Source organism: Callospermophilus lateralis, chromosome 8, assembly GCF_048772815.1.
Source record: "Callospermophilus lateralis isolate mCalLat2 chromosome 8, mCalLat2.hap1, whole genome shotgun sequence".
NCBI classification, from domain to species: Eukaryota; Metazoa; Chordata; class Mammalia; order Rodentia; family Sciuridae; genus Callospermophilus; species Callospermophilus lateralis.
Window position 1 is genome coordinate 658,710 of NC_135312.1, and position 2,147 is coordinate 660,856.

Sequence of the window (2,147 nt, forward strand, 5' to 3'; positions counted from 1 at the left end):
TCTGCCTGTCTTTGCGGTCTGCAGCCAGCTCCTCACCCAGAGAGGCCCCAGGCCTGCCGCGCCCTGATGGCCCTGTGCACCTGCGGTCCGGGAACCCGCCCTGCTCAGCCAATGTAGTCCCCTTCCGCGGCTGTCCCTGTGCACGGTGGCAACAGGGCTCCAGGCTCAGGAGTGAGGAGTGCAGGAGGCACACACTCAGCCCAGGGCCCAGGCAGTGGACACCTCCTGCTCCCCTGCAGCAAGGGTGGTCCTCCAACAGGCGCCAGGCTGTTCCTGGTCCACTCCCTCCCTGGCGACGAGGCTGGGTGGGTGGCTCCAGGAGTGGGGCCTGTGAGGACCTCCCGCTCCGATGGACTGGGCTGTGCCCCTCCTATCCAGGTTGTAGGATCACTTTGGAATGCCAGCTGCCCACAGGAGCTGGGCCACCAGAGGCCCCCGGGGGTTGGGCACTGCCTTCTGACTTTGAGGAAGGACTGGGCAGTGGTGCCTCTGCAGCCCCTCGCCTGGTGGCAGGCCTCCAGGGCCAGAGCAGCCTCTGCCCAGATCAGTCCCTCTGCCCGTCTCAGGGAGGTGTTAGGGGGTGCTTCTGTGCCCCCTGGGGGCGGGATGTGCTCAGTGAAGATGGCAACCAACCAACTGGAGACTCCTGAGGGCTGAGACCCATCCATGGCCACCCTGCACCAGACTGGCTGAAACCCCAGTCCCAGCCCTCAGCTGCCTCACAGGGCTGCAGCCAGGATGGGAAGAGAGGGGTGGGCGCTCCAGCCTGGGACCTGTGATGGTGGGGTGGTGGGCCCAACCCATACCACCACCCGGCCAGCATGCCCATCAGGCTGGACACGCTGCCCCTCAGGGTCCTGCTCCCTGCACCCTGCCCCTCTCTGCAGCTCTTTCCTCTGGAGGCCCTGAGGTCAGAGAGCTGCCCTACCCAGGGAAGAGGCCCCTACTGGGCTCCCCCGGAAGCAGTTCCCTTCACCCACGGGGGGCTTATCACCCAAGGTCTGGACCCTACCCAGGAAAGCGGGACACGTACAATTTGGGGCAGAGCTGGAGGAGCCCAGCGCGTGGATTTGCCTGCATGACCACCCCACCCAGTGGGTGTGGGGGGCTTCTGCAGAGCAGCTCCCACCAGCCAGGACTCCAGGGGGAGCTCACAGGACACTGCTTTCCATGTGGTTTCCTCCATGGGCGTGAGCTCTGAGATCAATGCCAGTCACGCACACGGCGGCCTGGCCGTGGTCGCCCCATGGTTGCCCCTGCTTGCCCATGCCCCTGCTGGTGCCCGAGGGAGGTCTGTGCAGTCAGAGCTGTCCCTAAAGTCCAAGCAGGGGACTGTGCCTTTGTGCAGTGAATCTGGGTTTCCCTTTAACAGTCACACTTTCCCAAAGTGCAGTGTGCACAGTCCATGTCCTCCCAAGTTGATCACCCGCTGTGGCCTCTTGGTCCTGACTGTCCTGAGTACGTGTGACAAGCTGCCAGCTGGCCAGTGATGCTGGCTACCTGCTCTGAAGACAGTGCTAGCTTTCACAGGGGTGCAACCCAGGCACCCTTCTTAGGTCTCCAGTGTGGCCCATGCACCCACAGGCTGTGCTCACTGGAGGAAGTGAAGGGCCCCAGGTCCCGGGGTGTTAATGAGCTCAGGTCCCGAGCAACTGTGTCTGCAGCCAGCTCCTGTCAAGGACCCAGAGGCTGGCACAGTCTGCTGAGGACCTCTCGATGGTGGGTGTCCCAGGCACAGCCCACAAATGCCTCCTGGGCTTGAGTGGGCTTGGCTGGCATGTCCCCTCTCCTGCAGCTGGGACCCTCCCTGGTCCTCTCCCCACCTGCCTCTGCAACTTCAGCAGAACCTGGACACTGCCTGTGGCTTCTGGGTGGGTGGGATGAGCTTGTCCTGTGGGGCACATTGACCGCACAGAATTCAGGGGCAGCACTTGGATCTGGGTGAGAGAAGAGAAGCAGAACAAGAGGCCCCAGGAGTGGCTGGGGCTGAGGTCCATCCCATCCTCAGGGAAGTGGGGGTCAGCGAGGTCCCTGCCTGCACCCTGCCCCTTCCATGGCTCCAGGAACCCTCGGCCCTGGCCCGCCCTCTTCCCAGCACCGGGGGCTTTTCCAGTCCCAAGGTCCTTCAGGTCTCAGCCCTTCACTCC